The following is a 26,972-nucleotide window of genomic DNA, read 5'->3' on the forward strand; positions in this document are numbered from 1 at the left end:
GTCTAAAACAAAATTTTAAAAAGTTGCTTCCAAATATGAGTTCCAATATTCTCGAATGACAAGAAAATCTCAATACTTACTATTCAGAGAGGGTTATTTAAGGGAACACCGCCTCCCATGTTTAGCATTTTCAAAAAATCACAAAACCCAAAAAGCATAACTTTTGTTGCTAAATAAATTTTACAGTTTTGTTGTGGCTTAGTTTTAGTATAAGATACTATTTTTAAAGGATGATTGATAAAAATAACAAAAGCAAAGCATCTTAGTGCACAGAAATATACAGTTAAGACAGTAAACAAATTATTTTCTTCTGAGCCTTCAAACAGGTTAGAGTATTAGCATATTAAAACAACTGATGGAATTTTGTCAGAAAAGGAATCCTGTGTCAGAGGTAAACTATCATCTTGATGCTGTAAAGACTGTCTGTGCTTGAATGCAATGTTTTGATAGAAAATTAATATTTAATTTTGTAGGAAAAAACCCACGTATCAATTGAACAGTAAACCCCAGAATCTAAGTTATACTTCCATTTATTTGAGATGACCTAACAATTTTTCCAGCAGCAGAAAGAAAAGTATAATTTTGTGTGAATGAAGATAGTTTATGAAACAAACCACAAAATATGGGCCAAAATTTCACAGTCTTCATCAGTGTTTTCTGAGGATCCAGATAGGACCAGGGGTCTTAACAGAAGAGGGGGACAGGTGTTATACTCTGGAAATAACTGGTCCCAAATACACTCAAATGGTGGGGACACCGAGGAAAGGAAGGTCATGTGCAGACATTCATTACCTTGTCTGCAATACAAGTTGTCGCTTGTACAGAGAAGGGTGTCTGGGTACCTGCTTCATGGGCTTTAAGCAACAAAACTTATCTGTTCAATCTATTCAATTTGTGCCTGGGGCCAAAGAAAAGCATTCTGCTGCAGCCTTACCAAGAGGATAGCTTAGTCAGAAGTGAGGGCCATGGCTTGAATTTATATTCTACATTTTTCTAGGCTGACAAAACAGAAGGAATACTCCAGCTGACCATATGGCAATTTTTTGAATTAGACAAGTCAAATATTTATGCACAATATAACTTGGGTGTTTGCATTTTAATACTGAAAAAAATTATATTCTAGGCTTAATAAACTTATGATAAAAATAAAAATATGTAACTCCCCCTGGTCATATTTATGGTGTCTGCAGGCTTGATCAAGTAAACATTTACCTGTGTGACCACAGTTAGGCCCAGTGGTTCATTAATTTCATACCCTTGGAGACAAAAAAATGGCACATGTAGAGTTTTAGGAATGGGGTGTCTTGTTGATGTTCATACTGACCTGCTGCTGTTCAGAAATATTAGGGCACAAACATGGTTAGTGGGCTGGAGCACCTTTCTTATGAGGAAAGGCTGAGACAGCTGGGGTTGTATAGCACGAGAAGAGCTCCAAGGAGATTTACAGCACCTTCCAGTGCCTTAAGTGAGCTTATAGAAAAAGAAGGAAGAATGACTTTGCATATGGGCAGATAGTGACAGGACAAGAGGCAATGGTTTTAAACTGGAAAAAGGTAAGTTTAGATTAGCTGCAAGGAAGAAATTCAGAGGGTGCTGAAGTACTAGGAATGTTGCATAGAGAGGTGTATTCCCATCCCTGGAATTATTCAAGGTTAGGTCAAATGGGGCTCTGAGCAACCCAATCAAGTACAAGATATGTTCTTGTCTATGGTAGGGGAGGCAGTACTACATGATTTTTGGATGGCCTTCCAACCCAAAATATTCTATGATTCTAAGCATAGGCCAATAAGAAGAATAATACATGGACATATTACTGGAGTTTTTATTGTTACAGTATCTGCTCTTTTTTTATTACAAGATATTCTGACTATATTGTTGGATTTTTGTATTAATGAACAGATTTAAGTGGTTTAAGACTTTATTGGGATTAGAAAAGGAACACTTAGTTGTAATAGCACTCCTGAAATTTTCATATTATCTTTCTAGAAAACTTATTTCATAAGATTAAAGCAAAATTGAAATAGGTTGAAGTATTTGAAGAATTACATGATATTACAGAAATCAATAGATGCCATAATGAAAGTGCACACTGCATTCCTCTCAACACACATTTTCAGAATGAGCTTGTGAAGATGCATTTCTTCCATTTTGGCATTCATTCAGTCATTTGCATGAAAAATCAAGGCCTTCTAGAGTTTCCATCTTCCTTAAATTTTATTTTTTTGTGTATATATCAAAGATATTGGCTCTGGGTTATACTCCTGAAAGAACAAACATCTAATGGTAGCTTATTTTCCTAATGATATACCTTAATGAGATCAGGACAATATGAGTTGAGTTTGAACAGTACAGGAAAGGCTGAAATTCCTAATAAAAAGTGAAAATCAAAACAGGATTTTTCTTATGTCATGATATTTTCTGCTCCAGTTGAAAGATTGCTTGTGGAATGTGGCAATATTCAGGCAATGTCTCCAAGTTTGAAAAGTCAGGCTGTCAACACACAGGTGTAGTTGTGTTCACAGCCATTGATTTCCTTTGCAACGGAATCCTAACACTTCATATTTCATAAGGATTAGTCTACCCCAAGGCAAGAAAGCAAAATCTGGCTTTCCCAATTGTTGTGGTTTAGGAATGGTACTCTGCAAATTCATGATCCCACTGAGACTCTCCAAACCACACTGCTGCTCTCTTGATCTCCCATTTTCCCTTCCCTTCCCCCTGCAGTGGGCTGGGGGGGAGAATTGAAGACACAGAAGGTAAAGATCACAGGTTGAAATAAGAATAATTTACTGGAAACAGCAATGAGCTAAGAGAACAAACAGTAGCAGCCACAATATTAATAAGAATGTATACAAAAGAGAGAGGCATTCACATGCACCTAGGTTTCTGTTACTGAAACATGATTTGAGGCATCTTAGCATACAGAAAACAGTCTAGGAAACCTCACTCCAAATAGTACTGTGTTGGACTACACTTAGAATTAACTAACTGGAAATTTGAAAACCCAAAGCACTCTTACAATGCTAAATTTCATGTAATGATTCTTCCTGATCACCAAGCATCAATTGATTTCAGTGGATTCCTAGGACAAAAGGGGTTCTCAGAGTTCTAAAAACAGGAGTTTCAGGTTGACTTTTGGGTGCAGCATCAGTATGCTCTTTTGTTTCCTCAGGAGAAGAGCTGTAAAATACAGCTGTCATATTTGTAAAGCTCCTTTCTTCCTGATAATAGACTAAATTACTAGGGCTATGTGGCTGAAACCTGGGGCATCCCTGCACCTTCCTATGTCTTTGTTGGTTAATTTTACAAGGAAACACATTCAGTGTCTGATTAACTGGTCGTTTATCATTGATGAGTGTGAAACTCATTCTTCTAGTAGTGCATTGCCTCCCCTATTTCATGTGTAATAATAATATCCTAAATCCTGACACAACTGAAGTAAAGACAATTTGTATATGTCCATGCAAGTAGAGATACACACGCTAAAGACAAGCTTGTTATGTGGTAGAACTAGCAATGAGTTATGGCTCCTAAGAAACAGAATGTCATGTTTCTTTCTCCAAAGAATGGGACTGGCACAGACCTTTGTACTACAGGAACCTATTTCTCATGAAATGAAAATGGATAATTTACAGCATTCCTAATCACACAGAAAATGCCTTGTGTGAAATGCCCCGTATGTGTTAAGAGATTATAGATTTGATAGTGTCAATCTATGAACAGGCACAAATAATATAGTGACTCGGTTCAAGGGCTTTACACAGAGAGAGAAAATAATAAAAAAAAAAAGCACAAGTGCTGTAAGATAAAACCTTGCTATATGCCCGATTTGGAGTGAATAGGGTTTTACATGACAGAAGCTTAAAAAGGTTTTCATTTAGAAATTCATGAGAGGTTTCAAGAAAAGACTAAAATATAATTTAGTATTAATGTACTAAATTGAAGTTGGAATTTAAGTAAAATTATGGGATTATGTTATTTCCATTTTGATTTGCCTTACTAAATGGCAGACTTCCTCTTACAGGGATGAAAGACTTCCCAGCATTTGGTTCTGAGTAAAGATTTAATATTCAGAATAAAGACTGAGAGACTTTCTGACTATTTCTAGTTCAACATCCACACTTCACTCATTTCAATTTGGATTTTTTTTTTTTTTTTTTTTTGCCTGATTTGAGGTTCACTCAAATTGTAACCTCTGTGAAAACAGGAATGGGAAATATTTCATTCAGGCTAAAATAGATGTGGACATAAGCTCACACAAGATCTCCCAAAGAAACCATGCCAGTTCTAAGCCAAACATTGTTCTGACATTATGATAAATTCTGAAGTTATTTTGTTGTACCCAGAATTTCCAAGTTAATAAGAAATATTTTTTTTCAAACCACCCACAGTGGCTTTATACAGCCCTATTCACTGTGGGTAGGTCTCATAGCACAAACAAAAATGGGTAGATTCAGAGACCATTTATGCTTTGAAAATCTCAATCAGTGCATTTGATTCATTTCATGAAGCCTTTTGTTTTACTGCCCTCCACCTCAGAAAACAGCTGTGAAGCCAGTCAGCTGTGAATGGGTTAGCTATTAGCAAAAGCCTTCTAAAGGTAAGCATTAATATTGTACATAGTAATATTGGTACAAACATCGAGTAGAAAAGGAAGGAGAGGGGAAATAAATTAACTGACATCAAGATCAACTGGTTTTGATCTTGATGAGTTTATGAAATGAATTACAATTCTTCATTTGCAAGATTGTTTAAGATCAATCTTTCTGGACATAATTACCATGTGATTAATATGAATAAACTAACTAGAAAAACAGACATGATAATTTCCTTTCATTCTATTACATGGATGATCATTGTTTCAATGTCAAACAAAATTAAGCTTTGGCCTTAAAAAACTACATAGCAATCTTGGGATTCATTTAGGATGATAATTTTATGGGATTTGTTTGGCTGATGGTTCATTTTAAATGCTGTCATGTGCATCTTTAATATCTTCTGAAAACCTTGATGACAAATATCAACACTAGGCCGTGCTTTAATACTGTCAGATTTTTAATTTCAGAAAGTGTAAACATTGCCAAGTTTTGAAGGTCTGAACCAAGGATACTGACATAATTTTCAAAGGCATTCGTAATACCTCAGCACCTCCCTTTAACATAAAACCCAGAAGTCTGACACAAGCAAACCTCTCTATGATCCACTTCATGCATAACATTTCTGTCCTACATCCTTCCTGATTATTTCTGAATCCACACACTGAGTGGTGTTTTGCATATGAGGTTCAGGTGATGTATTTTATTGCTGATACTGTTTCACCTGTATTTAGTTCCAGTGACATGGAAAACACTGCAGCCAATTGTCCTTATTACAGTCCCTGTGTATTTCTCCCCAGTGCACTTGCACAGGGGAAAGATGTGAGCATGGAGTGTACTTAACTGCCAGGCTGAATGGCTCTGTAATGTAGCTTCAGCATGGCATAAATTAAGCTGTCATTTTTTTGGCAGCAAGTGCAGAGAGGCGATTTTCCTGTACTGTAACATTTGAAACAACAATTTTCTGGCTCCAGTAGTAACTGACAGTTCTGTGTGATACATGCTCAACATTTGTGCTTCAGGGGCTGCAGCTGGAAAAAACCTTTGGGGTAAGGTATTGTCTTTATTAGCAAATCGAGCTTGCTGTCACAGAACACTAATATTTCCTAACTCTTTTCAACAACCCTGTCACACCCTAAAAAAATGTACCAAAATTTACTAGATTACATCAAGGTATTTAACTGTGTTGCTTATGTGCAAAACACTATTTTTGATAATTACTTCAGACCTATTTTCATTAGGAAGATTGCTTACCCAGAAGGAGCTGGCCACTGGCATTTCACTGGCAACCTGTACCAAGATGATGGCTTGAAGGACAGCCAGGTTTGGAAATTATCTTGAAATGCTTGGCCAGATTCAGGCTGGTGAAGAAGGAGGATGCTGACAGTACCGGGGAAGGAGGGAAGCAGCCCTTTTCCAGCTCACCACTAACACAGACTCTGAGCATGCCCTGCCACAAGCAGTGGGGGAAGACTCCTTTAGCTGGCAAGATGTAAGGGTATGTAGAGCTATTTCACAGAGGTGAAAGAGACCAGGAAATTAAGAACACACCTGCATTAGTGAAAAGATGCCTTATTAAGGGTGTGAATTTTGCAGTGCTGTTTCAGAAGTGTGGTCAATTGTGACATAATTTTTTAAAGGTTCCAGAGAAACTTTCTGCTTTTCTGGTACAATGGTGAAATCAAGTGAATTACAGTAGATTTGCAGTTGTATAAGTTGAGATAGGAATCAGCTTAGTATAGCATATGTCACATATTGCTAAAAAATTGTTGCAGTGCTCCTTAAACATTCTGATATTTTGACAGCTGTGTATTCCTTCACTACTTGGAAACTGAATTATGGCTGTGGCTGCTGGCAGGGGTCCTGGCAGCCCCTGGGAGCAGACTTCACCACATCCTGCTAGTCACTCATTGTTGTCCATTTCAAATCTTTTACCCATGAAACTCACACTTTTAAGTAATTTCTTCAATATCTAAGTTCATGCTGGTGTTGATTTTGAGATCTGTCTCTTTAAAGCACTATTGAGTCTAGAGATAAAAACTGCATAAAAATCCATATGCTTTCTTTGTCCTTCCTGTTCTCACTTTGTTTCCACACTTCAGTGATTTTCCCAAAACTATGAGATTTTAATGGCCAGTTCCCACAGGAATAAACAGCATTTTAGTGATGCTTTGGAAAGGATAGGCTTCAGCACCTCTATGCACAGAAGTATTTGATCATGGCCTGTTTGGGTCAAAGGAGGAGGAAAAAGGAGAAAATATTTTTTAATATTTTTTAAACAATCAGTGAGCTCAATTTATGGGATTGTTGTGTCAAGAAAGAGAAATTACCTCCACTGATTTTTAAGTGAAATTTTAATACAGTGCTGCCTCGTCATGATTGCTGTGGTTCACTTTTGTGTTTGTGTGGTTTAAGGTGTAGTAATATGAATTGGCACCTGACTTATTGTATATGCATTTAGTTTTATTGACATAATTAGGAGTTATGTCAATAAAACTGAATCACAGACCCAAATTTTAGAAGTTTAAAACTCATCCATAGAAATAATTTTGGTTAAGGCATTGCAGTCACGTTGGTTTAAAAATCCTATGTTTTCCTTTGTTCCCCAAAACCCAAATTTTGCTTTATCATATGCATTCTATATCCAGTAAATTATGTGAGTGGTACAAAATTAAGCAGGGAGCACCTCTACTTTTTGAAGCCTGGAGAAGGCTCGTGTTGCTTAAACTTACAGAAGTCTTAGTGAATTAAGGCAGTATGATGCACCCACCAGCATTCCATTTTTCATGTATGGAAAGTACTGTTTTTCAGGAGACAGTCTGATTTGGGATCTATGGGTCTCTAAATTCTGATAAATTCTGATTCTGTCTATGAATGGTTGTGTATTCTTTACCTCAAATTATGAAAAATATATTTTTCCATCAGGTGTAAGTACCATAATACTTCCAAATTTGAGGTTCTGGAATGAGCTGCACAAATAACAATAGTGGGATTCAAAAATTAACTGGGTTTTAGGTTGATCAAATAGTCTTGAACTGGAATAATTTAATGAACAAGAGGTGCTTTTCTCTAAATGCACCAAGGGAATAGACAAGTATGTACATTCTACACATACACATAACTCTCTTCCAAAAGAAAAGTATGGATGATGCCCACAGAAATAACATTAACGTGGGAACTTAGACTCCAGCAATATAAGCTTTGCATTCTAATGCATTCATTGTAGCTTTACTTAAAGTTATTGCACTAATTCATATTTGTTCTTGCCTCTGAAATATGAACAAAATCTATTTGCCCAATCTAGAATATCAGATTATGCTGCAGCTGCTTTTATGGGAAGTTTTAATATATAAATCTGATTACTGAACAACCTTTGTTTCTATAGCTCTGATTCTCTAGAATAATATTTCCAAAATTCCTGTTGTGCATCCATGTTATTATTCCATTTTCTTTTAACTGGTGTCTCTAACCTGGGAGTCAAAGTGTGCTGGTTTAAGCTGAATAGCCAAGTATCTGCTATTTTCCCCCATATGATCAGCACTGCTGGGCTCTAGTATTACCATGCTTTGTCAATGTTAATGTAACAGCAAATGACGAAGATGCCCTTTGGCAGGAAACATTGCTAGCCCTTAATAATAAACAATTTTTGCACCTCAAATGGCTTCTATACATAAACAAGTTTAGTCAATCCCTGAAGAGAACCTGTACCTTCTCATTACAGGGCAGCAGTAGTGAGAAAGCAATTCACCAAGCTGTAGGGTTTGCAATCACCCATATTTTCTGCTATGAGTAAATAACCCCAATTGATTTAATCATAAAAGAATAACAGGAAAACTACATTGATTTCCAAATCCCTAATGTGAACATCAGAATATATTGACTAAGTAGCATGTAAAAAGGTTTTATCCATTTGTATGAACTGAAGAAATATCAATATTTGATCATTACTCTAACAAAAAATTACGACAATTTGCAGTCATCTCAAAATGGACTGAAGTTGCATTATGCAGTGCTGTGGTTCTGTCCACAGGGTGAAAGTGATAATGCTTCATTGTATTCATAAGCCAAGAAGAGATAAATCCTTATTTCAGGCAAATGCACCTCCTATTTATTGTTATAGGCTACTTACATAAACCTATAGAACAGGTAAATAATATAGAATTGTTTTTATTAAAAAAACAGCTAGCAATATAAGATGTTAGTCCTATAATAGTGCTCACCACAACAAATGATCAGTGCTACTCAAACCAACCTATGTCAAAATAGCAAAATAAGAATATAAATGTTTTAAAAATATACAATGCTTTCTTTGTGGAGATGCCAAAAATATTCTGGCTCAAATAATAACCTTAAAGTGATCTTAATTTGCAGTGAAAAACTAAGGACCAAAATTTGTTTAAAAGTTCTAATAAAGTGATACTACCTTGACAAAGCTAACCAGTCCACTTATTTTTTTCTGTTGGCTTTTTTTGGTTTTGGTTTTACATTTAGGGTGGACGTCAGGGTTATAGTGCTCTTTAGTGCAGGTGGTCACCCGAAGTGAAAGCAGAAAGAGCTCTGTGGCCAGCCAGTTCTTTGCAAACAACTGCTAGAGAAGTTCCTAAACAACTGCTAAAGTTCCTATATCCTAAACTGCGCAGACAGTGATATCCTATCCCATTGTAATTTTCTTTATGCTGTCAAAGACAAGTTTCACATGGACTGAAAATCCTACAATTAAGCACCTTTTTTTTCCTGGAAGTTCTAGTCACAGTGAGCTGGTGGAGGATCTCTTTGCTGGAAATTTGCTTTGTATCTACAGGAATCTGGTGATACGTGTTTGAATGTGCCACTAAAGATTTCTCTCTTGGCGGAAGTGGGGTTGAAGTCTCACACATGGGCACCATGCAGAAGAACCTCCCTGAGAGGCAGAGCCAGTGTCCTCCAGCAGCAAGCACTGTACACAGGCACAGAGCATGCTTGGGACCAGTGGCCAAAGCAAACATCATTGCCAGTAAAACTATGAGAAGTCACAAGATCCTAGATTCAAAGTGCTTCTGGCAAATCAAACTCCTTCCCTCCATGTACTTCACCAGTTAGTAGTGTAGGCATTCCTACATCCCGTCCTCATGGTCAGTTGCAGCCTCACCAGGGAATTTTGAAGATCACTTAAGAGCCCAAGAAGGTTCAAGAAGATTCAGGTGTAGCTAGAACAAGCAAAAAGCACATTTGAGGACACAAAATAGCAGAATTTACATCCATTAGGAATGTGTTCCTCTACTACCAGAATGAGCAGCTTGCTCAGCAAGACAAAATCTGCTGAAATTAGACAAATTTCAGGAGCAGATTGACAAAACAGCTAATCTAAGATGAAAACCCCTTGGAAGGAGCTTGTGAAATAGGAAAAAAACAAATGGGGAAAATAGTCATTCAACCTATTTGGCACATCAAAAAAAACAGGAGAGGTAAGAACAAAAACTGAGAAACGAAACGAGCAAAGTCCTGTGAAGTGGCTGAATATGTGCAAGAGTTAAACACCTGGAAAATTGCAGACTTAGAATTTAGATTTGAAGCCCTTAAATTTATGGGAAAGATTATAATTATATTAATTGACTTCAAATTAATTTTAAAAACCTCTGTTCAAGAGAAAAAGCATTTCAGCATTAATTAGAAACTTCAGGAGTGAGCATGTTTGGTACCTTTTACCTGGACCATTGAAAGAACCTGTCATATCCTCAGTTATTTTTAAAGCAGTTGAGAGGCATTGTTTTTCACAGTGATGTGCAAAATATCAGAACTTTATAAACTTTTTCAAGTATAAGGCTATAGGTCTATTTAGGAATAGGAAAAGGTTTTTATTATATCTCTGTTAGGAGAAAAAAATTAACATTACTTCAGTCAGCAGTATTCAGTTTTATGAAGTTTTGTTTGTGATGTGACTGCACGTGCTATGGGCTAGGAAAAGGTCAACTGATTACACTTTAATTTTGAGCAACTTTTAGTTCAGTAGACACTTGAGCTGCAAAGTCAAGAAATCTCTGTTATTCTGTGTAGGTAAGAAAAAATCTTGTTTTGGTGCTGTTTAATAATCTAAATGTAGTTAATCTAGACCAATACATAATTATTATATTAATATTTGATGGCAAAATAGTAGCTTGAAAGAAACACTGTATATGCTAACCTGTCATCTTTAGATATCGTAACTAAATAGAGTATATAATTGATGGTTGATATGTATTGAAAGTTAAATAATAACAGCCTTAATAATTCTTTGTCATTTGGCTATACAGATTTTAGCAAGCCAAAGTCTTTGCTGTTTTACTAATTGCTTGAGAGGAAGCATTCATGCCATATCCAGTTGTGGTTTTTCATCCCTGAAATTCACCTCAGTTTGGAGCAGAGTCTTATGATGGGCAAGTCATGACAATTCTCCATTGCTCACTTGAGAAGTAACAGTTTTCTGTGCTTCTTTCTCTGTGACTTCAAATACAGCTTTGTTTACTATGGGTTCAGATGGTTACATGCTCAATTGCATGTAGAAAGCAAAGATTACAGAATTTAATTCCTACAGACAGTATAAATTTCAGGTCTCATTTAAATATTTTTTCTTAAAAGGATAATAAACCCAGATTTCTGAAAGGTATGGAATAAAGAAAACTTTTTAATCTCCAGTTGGGAAACTAAAAACCTGTATATTGGAGATACTTTCTGAGTTATCTGTAGTGAATCAAGTGGCAGAGATGCAGAATTCAGAGTGAAAAAGACCTGTTGACCAATTATTTCTTGTCTTGAAAGTAGGCCTCCCCAAAAGAGCAACAAAGTGCTTTATCCCCAGCTGGGATCCACACTGGGATGAGGCGAAAAAATTACAGATTAAGTTGGTACAGTTAACAGCTGTGTCGTATTTTTGAGGACCACAGTAGCTATAGCATGACCCTAATGTGATTGTGCTGTTGAACTATTTGGAGATGATTGTGCAGTTCCTTACTCTCCATATTTCCTAATGTACTTCTGCCTGGAAATACATTAGCTTCTCTGCATGCATCACTGCAGTAAGAACAGCAGCCCAGCTGAAATCACTTAGGGTGATTTCAGAGTGATTCACAGCAGATGGTTTTCACAGCCAGCCTAAGGACTGAACATTGGGCCCATAAGAACAAATCATGGATGGTCAATGCCATAGTGAGAAAGAATGCCATTTCAGATGCACAGTGACAAAAAACATATGAAGTCACACTGTAGATCAGTCATCCACTGAAGGGGCAAATATTCTCCATTGAAGCAGAAATATTTTTTTCTTTTCAAATCCTTTGCAAAGAAACCCAGTAATAAGCAAACAAACAAACAAAAAAATTCTGATGTCATCTCTGATCTCCACCACTGGACCTCCACTGATTTAATACTAGAGTCTTCCTTGAAAAAAAAGAAGCATTGAGATAGAATTTATCATTGCCCTTTTTTAACTGGTCCATCATATCAACTGATATGTATCAACTGGTATATTATCACATATGAACTTCTGGAAGTTGTGTTTTTGTAGCTCGGTTTCTAATCTAATGAATACTAGGTAACAGCTACTCTGTAATTCTTTGAGATTTGTATATTAAAAATCCTTGGCAATGAAGTTTGATTGATCCGTTACCAAATCCAAATTAAAATTCTTGGGAAAAAGTCCCTACTTAGGTACATTTAGGTGTTACAAAGCTATTATACTTTTTGTTAAATAAGAGTAATAAAGCATGCTAAAAGACTCTTACACTAATTTCTATGTTTGCTACACTGTTTTAATACTGTCATAAGCCTGTTATAGCTTTAGCAGAAATACAATCTGCTGCAACATATTTTATTTCCAGTGTTAAAATAGAAAAGGCAAAACAGAAAGAACAGGATAAGTCTTCGGTTTTCTTCTCATCAGGTATTCGAAATATCTGATCATTAATGCATTTCACATTTTCTTTTTTTTTTCAGAAACTCTTTTGGCAGCTGGGACACCTCACATTTATTCTTGGACTCTGGGTATGGGAGCTAGAGCAGCAGACTGCTGACAGGACTCATTGCTGTGTCTGAGCCAGTCTTTCCCACATCCTGATGTTTGCCTTTTTCCAAATGAGAATTTGCTTTTTAATTAACAGGCAAACAAACAAAGAAGGAGTTTGTTTTTTTCTACAGGAGAGGGAGCACCTGTTTGTCAGCATCCTAGGACATCTGGTGCAAGGTGGAGAAGAAAGAATTTAAGATGGAATTGAGTTTGCTTGCAGATGCTGATCTCATGGGGAGACCCTCGGCAGAGCCTGTGGTCTGGCCTGGGGGAGCCTTTGCCTTACAGGCTTTGGGCAGCATTTCCCACAGTGATGTGGAAGCTCTGCAGGGCAGGACACTTTCCTTCTGCCCTGCTACAGAGCAGCATCTTCCCTGCTGAAGTGACCCCAGCAGGCTCTGTGTCAGCACCATCCACAGCAGCTATTTGCAATCCAGTTTGAGAGCAGCAGAACTTCTTGGAAGACTGTCAGCGGACATAATTCTGCAGGTGGTTACTGATCCACATGAGACCTGTGGCACTGAAGCAACGTGAGCCCCCCCTCCAGGAACTGCAATATGCAAAAATGAACAAAACAGTGTAGTTAAACTACCTCTCCCATCAGCTGATTACAAAAATCCTCTAGGGATGTGCCAATAGCAGAAATCTTCCCAGGATAATTACACTGCCTTATACCGTGCCAGCAGAAAATTGTGATTTCCATCCAATTCAGAATTTCAGTATTCTGGCCTGTCAGCAAAAAATTCACTCTAGGACCTCCACCTTCACATTAGGATTTTTCCTCTGAAGCATTTAGGTGTGGCTCAAGGTCTCTTTTGGAAGGGGCCGTTTATGTGGAGTAAAATACCAGTTTACCTGAACACCCCATACTTTAATTACATTTGAACATGACTCACTACGCACAAGTATGAAACAGTTAAACTGACTAATAGTTATCCTGAGTATTTATTCCTCAGTGCAATCTTTTGCTTCTGTTGCCTCTCTGAGAACATTATATTGCCCAGAAAACTGAGGTGTAATTTTCACCAAATCTGTTTAACAGCACGCAGGTGATAAATGGGCCATGTGTTCTAGAGGAGCACATCAGCTATGAGGCAGCACATCACCAATCTGATGCAGTGACAAAATACTCACTAAGAATGCACCAGTTCAGACTGGAAAGGACTATACAGGGTTTTTTTCAGCTCTGACCCCCTCTTACCTCCATCACAGCCATGTCAGCAGAGGTGATGTCAATGTAACCTCAGAGGTTTAAAATTTTAAGCACAGTGTCACACTAACATTTATAATGTTACATATTAAGTGCTAAAGCTAAAGCGCTTACATTGCCATAAAAAACCTCTCAGTCTAGAATAAATACTCCCAAGTGTCAAATAAACTAAACCAGTACAAAATATCTTGCCTCTAGCATAACTGCATTTGTTATAAAACTTCCAAACAAATTGTTTATGTTGGCACAATTTCCTACACCTTATTTTTCTTGAATTCATGACTTTGAGGGCAAGATGGTCTTTATAAAACTGCAATGCACTGAAAAAAAAAGCAAGTTCAAGACAGCAGAGTGGAGACAAATAAACAAAAAATGTGCATGTTTCTTCCATAAGCGGTAGCAGTCTGAAGAATCAATCTTTAGCAGACTTATTATTAGCTAGTACACTGTTGAATAGCATCCCCTTATGCAAGCCATTTCAATGACACTTTAAGTGAAAAACCTAAAAAAGAGTGAAGAACCCTCATTTTACAAGGCTTCTAAGGGCAGATTTTCACTTTACTAGTCATAATCATATGTAACTGTAAATTCAAGAAAATTCATACAAATTATCTTCCTTTGGGAAAAAAAAGTGCTGGTCTGAGTAAATGCATTTCAAAATGTTTTCCCTCACTTTTCTTCTAGCCTGCATTCTATCCTGATATAGGCAATACAACATAAAATCTTGTCTAGTAGTGTTATTTATTTTAAAATAACTCAGATCAAACAGTATCTCTTTAATTTGAGAGACAAGTGACAGGATCCCTTGTTGTTTACTTGATGTGTGCTGCTTTTCCTCCTACCTGCTGTTTTCACTGGTTGTAAAAATTCATTCACAGCAGGGAAGCTATTGGCCTTACCTGTCTTTAATTTATGCAGCATTTCAAATTGTGCCATCATTGCAGGTGTGGTCAGGCTTTGTTGAGGCTTCTTTAAAAAAAAAAAATTTAAAATTCTGAGCTACCTGCTTGAGTCTGCCAAGAGCCCATTTGTATGCATGCAGCTAATGTGCTAGAAATAAAAGGCACAACCTGTCAAATAAACTCCTGCACCTGTATGAAGCAGTTAAATTGTTCCATCTACCATTATTCTCAGAGATCAAAGGGCCCTCACTGTGAGGGGCTCTGAAGAAATAAAGAAAATGATAGACCTACTTGTCCTTGAGCTAAAAAAGAAGGGGTGGGGGAAAGAAAGAAAAGTGGACCAGTTCAACTACCTGAAGGAGCTTTTGTTTGGCATGGGCACAACATGAACGCATTCTTTCACATTAAGACCCAAGAGGAAGAAATTCATTCACCCTTATTATAGTGACGTAGCTCTGGCATTGATGTGTTTTTAACCTTGAATAATTGTTGTCTCTAAAGCTCCAAACAAGTTTTATCCTGTCCACAGGTCAGTTTTGTTACAAAGGCCAATTAGTGGTGCTACCTTAGCCTGCAGCAAAAAGCCAAGTAATGGTGGGGCATGCCCCATCCAGAGGTGATGAATAGCCTGTAGAGCTATAATTTGAGAAGGGGAGGGGGGGCTTTGAAGCATTTACCTTACATGGAACTCCATTGTCACTGCAGGCTGTTTGATCTTTAAATAATTTACTTAATGATCTCACCATGGGAGCAATTGGCAGAGCAAGATTAGGTTGTAAGGGCCTAATGGACATGGGAAAACTTAAAATTACTAGAAGAGAGGTATGTACAGAATAGATTTTTTTTTTTTCTGTGTGGATTCATGATTTATAAGGGGGGTAAGCTATAAATTATAGTATTTGCTTGATGTGTTCTGGCAGAGGAAACAAGAAGAAATTCTGTGTTTGGTGAATGTTTCAGGGAGTTTTAATCCTTATTCTTTTAATCTTTGTGGTTTTATTTTGCTTCTCCTTAAAAAAAAAGGCAACCCAGGGAAATTATTGTTTTATAATAGGTTAATAGGTCAGCAATAAAAACCTTTGGCCACTGTGAATAGGCTGTTGTTAAAAGGTCATGGTTAGCATAATATTTCATTTTTGATAAATAAAGGGTTGGAAAGTCTGGGTCCAGAGCTTGTGAATGGGAAAAGTGTAGCATGACCCCTTTTACACAGTAAATATTGTAAAATATGAATTATTAACTCACTTTGTGATCACACTTGGAAAGTTTGCACCATTTTGTGGATACAGGATTTGGGATCTTCTACAGTATCCTGAAAATAAACCACTAGTCACCAAGGCCCACTTTAATTATGTGAATTACAGATAACAATTGTTGCATTCCTGTGATATTCCACCCATTTACACATGGAATGCTAAAAATATGAAAGGAAAGTGAATTAGTCCTGCGGAAGAATTGTGGAAATTTTTATATAGATTGCTGTTTAATCATTTAAAATCTGCCTTTGTAGATGGATTGCTTTATGTGAAACTAAAAATAGCCTTATAAAGTGTTTGAGACATACTTGCCTATTATATGCAATTTCTAAGCCTCTCTATTTCAGGTAATCAAGAGCAAGCATTTAAAATGTCTGTATAAATGCAACAAAAATATCTATACAAATGCAAATAAAAAGGGCAACATTCTTATCTTAATGGTACATATTAGAATCTTCTTGAATACTTCTTACAAGATGAGCAGCTCCTGACCCTGAGTCAGGAAGCAAATGACAGTGTCTCTCATTGGCTTGGATTTATGTGTGACCTTATTACTAAAGCTGATTCCACATCCTTTGAGAAATTTTGAATCTTCATTTCTTCAAAGTTCCTTCACTTTCAAGTGTTTTTTCTCTCTCTTTTTTTTAAACCTCTCCCCTTCCAAGCCATACACTGAAAATATAGAGGATTATGGCTCAGTAAATTTCACCGGAGTACATGGAAAAAAGGTAACCTGTGAGGAGGGTTGAAAATAGAAAAACTCATCACCTTGAAGTTTTACAAAAATATTTCAAAGAAGCAACATTGTCTGCAATAAGTTCTGCAATGAAAGAGTTATTTTGGGACAGAGTTAGAGTGTTTAAAGCTGTTGTCTGATGCAATTCACTGAGTGCCTTCATTGAAGATCTATGCTCTGCTCTTAGCAGTGTTTGATTAAAATTGGGATCTTTGTGGCTGTAACTCTGGAACCATGTTATTGAAAAATGTTAAGGCCTCAAGGTGTCAGATGCCAATGACAACTGTGAAAGTCCCTGTCCATCTGCTTCTAAAATGAGAGCTTTGACCTTATGGACTTTTTGTAGGTTGTCTTGTAGGTTGATCCTTCCTTTTTGTTCAATTTTGGATGAAGCAGATGAAGAACAATCTGACAAAGATTTTGATGCTGTTGAGAACACCTTGATGACAGTAAAAGTACAGGAACTAGAAGAGGTCCTGAAACAGGTCTGTCAGTATAGTCCTGCCCCCAGATTTGACACATTCCAGGCAGGTTTGGAAGAAAAGAAACATCTGAATTGGTACAGTACTACAGATTACTTAAAAAAGAAGGAATTACAACACTGGTTGAAATGTAGTGTAGAATGTTGACTTCACTCATTAACATTTGAAAACAATTATTATTTAGGTTTGAAAGGTTTATTTTTTTTTTTCATTGCAGACACAGTTTTTAATATAAACGTGTCAGATTTACAGTCTCCTCTTCTATTTAATTCATTGCCTATTTGATAAATGATACATCCCAGCCTAGGGCCAAAACATCAGGGGAGATTTAGTTTGAATATCAGAAAAATATTCTTCACCCAGAGGGTGGCTGAGCACTGGAACAGGCTCCCCAGGGAAGTGGTCACAGCACCAACCTGACAGAATCCAAGTAGTGCTTGGACAACACTGTCAGGTACCTGGTGTGATTCTGGGGATGTCCTGTGCAGGGACAGGAGCTGAACTTGGTGATCCTTTTGGGTTCCTTTCAATTCAGGTTATGCTATAATTCCATTAAAAATAAAGCAATAATTTAAAAGTATTTTAAAGTAATATTTAATGGTTAGTATTAGGGAGTTGTTCTAAAGCTGGAACTATGTGTTTAGCAAGTACAAGAATGTATTTTTAGACTTTTTATATACATTTCTAACATATTTTAATTATGTATGGTGTTATGTCCTACTCTCCCTTGTACACTACCAAACTTTTTCCTGTCAAATGGACTAAATAAATATGAAATAATTGTGAATTTTTTTGAGCAGTAATGGGTATGTGCCCTGAGTTGAAATCAGTTGTGAGGGAGAAAAAAGGATCTATAGCTTAAAAAAAGGTAATGAGGTAATGGACTGAGAAACAATATTCCTGCCTCATAAGACGGCATGAGAATGTTAATAATAGTTTGTATTGGCTGAAAGTGATTAAGATATTACCATTTAGTGCTTTAGGCATAAATATAAAGTCATGAATACAAACCCAATATGTTCTTGCATTACCAGAAATAAAAGCAGAAAGGATAAAAAGGAGAGAGTACATGGATAACATGCCCAAAGCACAGCCAAACACTGAGCAAGAATGGGTAAGGACAGTAGAGAAGGATGGAGGCCAACTGCTGTGTTTGTAAGAGGGAGAAGGCTACACACAGCAAAGCAAATACCCAGCTCTCAAAGCTGGCACAGTTCACCTGCAGATTTATACCCTGGAAACAGCTGGAGCGAACAGAAATCTGCTCCTAACAGACTCTTCTTTTTGTTGCCTGACTAATAAAACATAGCAGTTGCTTGAGAAGAACAGGTTCCTTCCAGCAGAGTGCACCACAGAATTGTCCATAGAGTATCCCAGCTTGGGGAAGATATCCAAAAGCAAGATACATCAGACAGCACCTACATCTGAAGTTCTCTGTGCTTCACTGGCAACATGACTGATTTCTGATGGTAAGTCTCTCCCTGAAATCTTCCCTGGAAAAGGCAGAAAAGGCTAGTAAGCATGGCTTAAACAGCACCTCTGATGTCTCTTGTCTCTGTTAGTCTGGCATCTTTCCATCTGGTTATTTCAGTTACTTTATGACATTAATGGAGGGGGGAAAAAACGAGTAAAAGGATGAGAATCTAAAATATTCTTTTCAAAAATATGCTTTTTAGCTATTCATTCACTGACATACCAAGAATTTCCAATTAATATGTGCAGAGACAGAATTTTGGTTTTTTTCCTCCAAGAAGAAATATTGAATGTACTGATATTATATATCTACATATATAAAATATATATACACATCCTGGAATGTACCAATGAAAGACTGAAGGATTACAATATAAGGGAGCTCTGGGTAAACACAAATACTTGTTGATACAAGACTGGGACACAAACTTGGACATGCATAAACTGATAAATTCTCTTTGAAGCAAGTGGAGTTTTGCAAACTTCTGTAGCTGCCAAGCTTTGTATAGCAGCAGGTGACATTTTTTTCAGTTGAGCTAATTAAATGTTTGCCCATGTGCAAAAAATATATTCATGACAACTTTAAATAGTTGTGTGGTTTTAGTAATAATGAGAACTATCACCAGGCATCCTTCATGACAGATATCCTCTGGGTTTGGAAAAAAGGCAGTCTGGTAAGTTTAAAAAACACTAACAAACCATGACAGCACACCTGAGGTGGAAGATTTCCTCCAGGGGCAAAAAGGGTAGATCAGACTCAATAGATCAGCCAACATTTGGCCTCTTCACTGAATCTGCCAATTAGTGCAGAGCATTATGGCATGTTTGTGTTGTGGCAGCTAGAGAAAGAGACCTGCCAAACTCATTCTATACAGAACCCCAAACATCCATTAGATGCAAGATGCTTTTCATCCTGATGAGTTGGCTTCAGTTCAAACTAATGGCCAACTGATGAGAAAGTTCATTAACTCTGAAGCATTCAGTCCCTCAGGAGGTGTAAACTAAAAAGTGGGGTCCTACAGATATGCACAACATAACAAAAATTGTGTTAAAATATTGAAATTACAAAGCCAAACACTTTAATGGTCGGGAATAGGAGAATTAAATTCACTCCTCAAATTTTCATGTTGTCTGCTTTTGCACATGCATTAATGCAGTCTTTAATTACAGTCTGTCATTTCTATTTTTTCCCATGTGTATTGGAAGTCCACAAATCTTCAGTAACAACCTCTTCCATTGAATGTGATAAATGAATGAGATGTTGCTTTCAAGACCCATGTTCTTTCATTGCTGCATATCTGGCTTATGATATCAGTCCAATAGACACTGTATGAAAGCTGAAGATGTGGAGATAACAGTGTGGCTCCACTAAAGCTAACATTTACTGAAGGCATTCACACAGAGAAAAAGACCATTATGTTTTTCTCTTTCCCTCCACATCTTCTAGCTGTATATTTTCAGATACTGAGAAGTTAAGTCCACTAGCTTTTCAACTGTATTTCTCCAGAGCTGTATGTTCACTTACTTTGTATAATAGCAGAGCTGTATGTTCACTTACTTTGTATAATAGCTATTAGATGGGTTCAATAAAGTATAGGGAAACCAGAATCCTAAAAACAACCATGTCTTTTAGAAAACCTTTTCTTTAACTGCTATGTGTCATAAGGTATTGCTAGTCAAGAGTCTAAAACTCATGGATATTACTGTCTTGCACATGGAGTCTAGTGGAGATTAAAAGATCTCTGAAGTTACTTCCATAGCCAACAGAACTAAAGCACTAATGGTGGGAACTTGTGGAAATTAATTTATTGGGAGACACAGAGGTACAGAAATAACCATTTGACTATTATAGAAAAAAAGAATGATCAACAATTTGTCATTGTTATTTACATTTTTTCTTCACCTTAGAAGTGCATTTGTGTGATCAAAGTTGTGCATATATAGGGATGTGCAGGAGTAAAATGTAGAGCAAGATGGCACTACATAAAGATAACATAACCCATGGAAACTCATGGCAGCTGAAAGAGCAACATGCTGTTTCTTCTTAAACTGTCAGAAGTAACATGGCACACATGGAATTACCCATCCATAGTTGCTATGTGTAATGTAGCAACAAGATCGTGAATAAACCAGTCTTTACACACAGCAGACTGTGATTCTGTGCCTAACCTCACTTGCCTTATCAGGGGTTTGAAGATTTGAATAAAGCATCACAGAGCTAGGAAAATCTCTTTGGCCAACACATGCTACCCAGCCTTAATGAACTGATCCTTTAGTGATAAATAAATCCTTCCTACTTGGATGTGGATGTAGGTGTCAAGTACTGAACTGAAAAGTCATCAGACACAAGACACCTTTGCCTGTAAGCTTCAAGGGATGTTTGTAAAGTTTAAAAAAGAAAGCTAAAATTTATTAGAAATCAAAGACAAATGCCTTTTTCTGTTGCAAAAGTTTAGCAAAACATAAGGATTTACCCAGAGTGAAATAAAGTGGTTTTAAATTCAGGCTTATTTATTTTTTCCAACTGTCTACCAGCTAGTTAGTAATTTCTGGAGTTAGGTTCCCAAAATCTTTTTTTTTTTAATATTTAAAAATAAATTCTAAATATATTCTTGCTAGGTTACATCTATAAGACAAATATTCAGTGATACATGTGCTTGTGGATGGACACTATTAGGCATAACAGGGTCCTGACTTGTAGAAAATATGTTGACGATGATGATGATGTTCTGTTTTATTCTTTTCATTCTCGTCCAGTTTGTCCATTTGAGTATAATTTTGTGGAGCTTAGTGCTTTTTTATATTTTCCTGTCTTTTTCTTGTCTCTAGAAACTCCATATAATTTTTTTCCTTTTTTCTTGTTCAGTGTAAGAGAAAGCATCTAAAGTGTGACCAGTTTTGCACCACATTCATTGAATGTTTAAACTGAATTTTTATCCTGACCTAAGAAGTATCACAGTATGGGATGTACCCTCTTGTGGGCAAAGAGAATTTTACAGTCATCCCTGTCTTGTGCAGACTCCAACTTGGCTTCATTTGGGCTGGCTTCATGATAACAGCATCACATCTATATTCAGGGCTTAAGACAGCATTTTCAAATTGTGGTTTCTAAAACAGCTTCAACTGAGCAACACTGAAGGAATACATACAAGACCATAAGAGCCATAATGCACCTCAGTGCAAGAGCTTATGGATCTACCAGGTTACTGGCCAAAAGCTTTTAGAGAGCTCTTTTATGGGGTAGTGAGTATATTATATATGTAACTGTATAGTATAGTAGGGGGTGTTTTGTTGGGCATTAGCCAGAGACATGAAGATGCTGAGGGATCTTCATCTTCCTTGATAGTCCTTTCTTCCAACTGCAATGCCCAGCTTAGACTCTAGCTCCACATCCCATCATTGCACAGAGCTTCAACCTCCCTGTGTAGAGCCCCCACCCCTTTCATGGAGCCCTAATCCCACCAGGTAATACTGAGCAGGAAGGTGCTTTTTGTCCTGTGATCCAGCACTGCAAGATGCTCCCCTGTCCCTCAGTGGGTGGGAGGTGATGCAGTTCCCAGGTGGGTCTATGGGATCTCTGCCATCACCTGGACAGGGAGAGTCCTTCTGTACCATACCTGTTAATACAGATGTCTGCCTTGAACTACAGAATCATCACTTATTGTGCATTATGCTCCAATATATACTTACTGTAAGATATATTGTATTATAAGTAATTTGCATTTTTAATTCTTCTGTGTTACAAAAAAGAGGTAATTGGAACATAGGTAGTTAAATTTTCAAAATTCTAATAATCTGCTTCCCTAGATTAAATAATGCAATTCATGCTATTTCCATAAATCTTCTTTAATTTATGCTGCAACTGCTTATAATTTTATTTTTAAGCTGCTAAATTTCACAATCTTAAATGAGTCATCTCTCCTTCATTGAAGGCACCTTTTAAAATATGAAAATATTTAGATTCATTTCACAATATCTGTACTAAATCTAAGAAAAATAGATATGGACCATTAATCAAGTTTGATTAAACATAGCTATATATTTTTTCTTTAATTTAAATTTATGCTAACACTATCTTGATTGAACTGAAACATCTGAGTAAATAAAAAAGACTCCAGTCTAAGATTCTGAATGAATTTGAGATAAGCAAAAATATGATCTGTATTTATTAGCTCCTTTCTTATAAATGTTTTCAGCTGACCTAGCTAAAATCTCACAGAAACCCAAAATCATGGAGTAGATGAGGCTGGAAGGCCTCTGGGGATTGTCTAGTCCAGTCCCCTACTCAGAGTAGGGTCAGCCAAAGAATATTATCCAGGATCTTGACCAGTTGGGTTTTGGATATCACATTTGAAGGATGAAAAATGCACAACTTGTCTGGGAAACCTGTTTCAGGGTTCAACCATACTAGCAGTGAAAAATTTTTGTCTTGTTGTTAAATGTAATACTAATTAGTTTTACTTGCAAACAATGGAAATAGGATCTGAACATCAATTTTAGAAAGTGTTGACAACACCCAAATATTAATGTGTTAGGAAATACATGCACTTAAATAATGCAGACTTCTCCAAAATTATGAAGTAAGATAAAATTTAAGTAAGTAAGAAAAGTACTTAAGTAAGTAAGATAAGTTAAAAACCATACAATGGGGATCTCTAGATTGGGCTCTTAATATCAGATCCTTTATCCTGCATAAATACCTATTTCTCATTTGTAACAGAGAAAATGTTAATTTGCCTCACAGGAGATCTGAGATAAATTCAATGTTTCTTGTGATGCATTCAAATATTGCAGTGAGGAGTACAACAAAAAGAGAAAAACAAGAGAGTATTAAGAGTTTGGTATTCAGAACAAGGAATACAATCATAAAGGCACATGCTGAATAGAGATAAAATTTAATGCTGAATAGAGAGGAAATATAATGCTGAATAGTGCTTTGTTGTGAGCATTGTCCATCTCGAGTCTTGAAAGAGGCAGAAATTTGGTGACAGATACACTATATGATCATATAAATAATGATTTGTGTTTTTAGCAGAAATATTAAAATTATCCAAAAAAAGGATTCCATGGGAACTGCCTAACTTCAAATGTTTAAGTTGATGGTTTTAACATATAGACAATTATTTATTCTGTGTACATTAGTGCATTTAGGTGTAACATAATTCTCAAAAAGACTACCATTAATAAAAAAACCCATAACAGGATCCTGTTAATAAACCCTAATCTCTCTATGTGTCTGTGATTTTTAGGAAATGTTAGGTTTGGAGGCGTTTTATTTTCTGCTCTACATTGTGAATCTGATGTCATTTAAATACATCAGAGTCCTATTGTTCTGTCATTTATGCCCTGTGCACTTCTGCTTTTAGCATGATTAAATAAAAGAGATGCATACCAAAGCTTTCTCATTTGAATAATGCAACATCAATATTTTACATCTTGGGCTGCATTTCAATTTTTTCCTCAGCAAGGTGAACACTTGAAAAGGAAGACACCATTGCTTGCAAAAGTGTAAATTAAGTTACATTCTCCTCGTTTCCAAAAGAGATTTGTGTCTCAAAAAATACTCATTATTGAGTAGCTGTCATTCTGTTGTAAACCAGTTCTCCAACTGATGAGCTTTTATTCTCCAGTAGCACAAGGAAAGCAATAATGTATCTACATAGCAATTCCATTCTTAACATTTCCAGTATGTTTTTTCAATGGTCAGATTCTTCTTCCACCTGCAGTAAGTAGAAGCAACATTTATACACCTGAGTGGACCTGGTGCACTGCACAACATAGGGAGTGGAGGAGTTCAGATCCATCTTGTGCAAATCACAGATATTCATGTTAGGGTTGGATTCAGCTGTGGAGATTATCAGTTTTGGTTCTTCAGCCTACAGGAGTTAACACTTTGGATCTTCAATTACAGCAACATTTGGGTACCTTCTTTTGGGATTGGCTCCTCTGTATGAAGTGTTTTATTGCAAAGATACATCCTACAGTCATTTCACTAAGTGAAATGCCCTGCTCTTTAGCAGGAGATATCTTCTTCTGAGATGCACACAACCCCACTTTGCACTGTTACAAGCCTTTGGAGGAGCTGCTTCCATGAATTAGTCTGGCTTTCCCCAGAGAAAACACCTCCAGCTGTGTCTGTAGCTGCAACTTCACCATTCCCATGAGGTGCATGCTTCCATAACACCTTCTCTGCCCCCAGACATAGTGTTGAGAGCTGCATGTTTTTGTTTTGCATTGCAATTAATCCATTGTTATATTCAAACTCATGGGTTTGTGGATATTTACCAAAAAGCCAAAAGGGAGAACAGACATGCTGAGATATACTTCCCAAATACTGGGCCAATCTCAAGCATGCAATGAGACACAATTGGTTTCCTTTTGAGAAATTCCATTAATTCCCATCACATACATAATTTTATGCATGCATAACAGTACCTGACAAGACAAGCCCTATAATATAACAACATTCTGCCACTGTTTTGCCTCAAAAGCCTGCAAACCCACAGATTAAGGTGCTCACACATTAGGTGATTTCTCACATTTTTGCAGTTTGACTTGAAAATAAGTATTTGCTTTGTTAAGTTTCCCCTCCATCAGCATAACATTTTTACATGACAATTTTATGGCTCTTTTCCACAATAATGAATTAATGCTTGTTCTACATGTTCATTTCTTCAAATTACTTTAGCACTTTTTGGAGAAAGTTCATCGTGTTTTCTAATACTGTCTGAAAAGTACAGGCTATGACAGGCCACCTGAGTGATAAGTTGGTGCTTGTTTGTCCAAGCTGAAAAATAATAAAACAAAGGTGAAAAATTCCAATATATTTTATAGGGACAAAAACTGGATATGATCTAACTTTGTAATAAGCAATTTAGTACATTTCATTAATAACATGGTATTTGCAATGACTCATTCTTACCTTTGTCATAAAGCAGCTAAAATGTTGGAACTCGCCAGTCTCATTATGCAGTATCTAATATTTCATACTTAGAATCCAATCTTTAATATTTAATTTTGGGTTTGTTATTCAGGCACATTTGTTCTTTGTGCTGGAGATGATAAAACTGATTTCTGATATATATATATATATATATAAAACAATTCTCATTTACTTCAGCAGAGTTTGCTTTTACAAGTATCCTTGGGCATAATCTAGTGAAAGTTACAAAGAATCCAAAAGAAAAATAAATCACATTACACACTTTTTACACATGCCTTTCAGTTTATCTCAGGACCATTCAGCTGTGTTGTAGGGTTATAGAATACATATGATGACTTCTTAGGTTCATGGAATATTATCAAGACCCATGAAATTCCTTTTCATTGTCCAGGGTCAGAGTTTTTTTATTTTCTCCCTCTCACCTTTTTCTTACTGTTGTGCAGTTAACAGTAAAACAAAAACAAATACTTAATATATATGTAACTATAACTTGTCAAATATGGCTGTATCTTACTGCCTAGCTGTCACAAGGCATTATGTATATATACTAGAGACTGTACTTCATTTTTGTTAGTTCTATTGTCAGTCTTTCACATTACACAGCCAGAAATCCTTGAAGTTAAATGTCCGGTCTTTTGAAACACAGAATAAAAGATGTTTAAATACTTTGCCTTTTATTGAAGTGTTTTAACACCTCTCATATTACTCAGAGAAATTGCTTGGGAATGAGGTTAATGCTCTACAAAACCTGCTTTTTAAAACCCTATAAGACAGGTCAAAGACCAGGAAATGCTCTCACTATAATTCTCATTTTCAGCTGAATTGGCCATGGCAACTGCACTAAGAATGCAAGTTTGAATTTCATTATGTTCCAGAAACCTGTAACTTTGCATTAGAATGATTCATGCAATAACAGAAGGGAATTGCGAGCATTTTTGATGCAGCATACATTAATTTATAATTTAATAAATTAGTATTTTAAGTTAAGTAGCTACTTTCAAGTACAACAAAAAAAAAATGTTCATTTGATAGCTACTAAATGCATCCCTTTGCATTTTGCCTGTAAAATTCTCTGTGTTTGGTGACAGGTTAAATGTCTATTATACAATATACACAGGGAGCCAACGTGTGTCTTTGTAATACCACAGCAGCCATAGCAATTTTAGCAGCTTTCTTATTATTTTAAGTCATTCCCATTGTCTTCTAAAGAACAAAAATAGAAGCTGAAAACTTAAAGCAACCCAACTCAATAAGCTGTCATTATAAACAAAATATTGTATTGTTGTTAAACAAGTGACCATGTCCCCCAACATGATAATGACTTGTTCCTTAATTATGTCTTTGGAGATCCAACATTA

At 36.4% G+C, this 26,972-nt stretch overlaps 1 long non-coding RNA gene across 1 annotated transcript; it reads left to right on the plus strand.

Annotated features, from left to right (window-relative positions):
• Positions 1 to 320: 320 nt before the first annotated feature.
• On the plus strand, positions 321 to 19,529 carry LOC146768173 (uncharacterized). Its single transcript, XR_014951672.1, has 3 exons — positions 321 to 5,644; positions 5,837 to 6,093; positions 12,543 to 19,529. It is a non-coding gene; the product is annotated as an uncharacterized LOC146768173 (long non-coding RNA).
• The last annotated feature ends 7,443 nt before the right edge of the window (positions 19,530 to 26,972 follow it).

Source organism: Lonchura striata, chromosome 2 (assembly GCF_050655825.1).
Source record: "Lonchura striata isolate lonStrDom1 chromosome 2, ASM5065582v1, whole genome shotgun sequence".
NCBI lineage: Eukaryota > Metazoa > Chordata > Aves > Passeriformes > Estrildidae > Lonchura > Lonchura striata.